The sequence below is a fragment of the Trypanosoma equiperdum genome (assembly GCF_001457755.1).
Source record: "Trypanosoma equiperdum strain OVI genome assembly, contig: ctg_1817, whole genome shotgun sequence".
Lineage (NCBI taxonomy): Eukaryota > Euglenozoa > Kinetoplastea > Trypanosomatida > Trypanosomatidae > Trypanosoma > Trypanosoma equiperdum.
This window is the reverse complement of record NW_027123857.1, coordinates 10,270-10,700: the sequence shown is the minus strand read 5'-3', so window position 1 is coordinate 10,700 and position 431 is coordinate 10,270.

The following is a 431-nucleotide window of genomic DNA, read 5'->3' as shown; positions in this document are numbered from 1 at the left end:
TGGTTAATGTGAAAGAAAAAGAGGAGGAGGAGGAGGAGAATGACAACAAAACGCAACGAAGCGGCTGTTGAAGGAATGGTGAAAGAAGTCATAGGTGGAGGTGGGTGGGTGCAATGATAATGTTCTTGTCGACAGTAATGTTAATGATAACATCAATACCGTGAGCCAATGAGGTAACATAAGGCATTTGGTGAGTGGTTGGTTCACCGGAGGGAGTGAGTGGGAAGGAAGGAAGAAATATTCACTGGGAGGAAGCAACAACAAAATGGGTGGAAAAAAAATAAAATAAAAAGACAAAAGCACACATGAACACGGACAAACGAACACATTACGAATACAAATTTTTGTTTATTTTTTTTGTTTCTCTCACCACTTTCGCTTTAATGACAAGTTATTACGTTAAAGTACGTGTTGTGAACAGTAAATCTCCG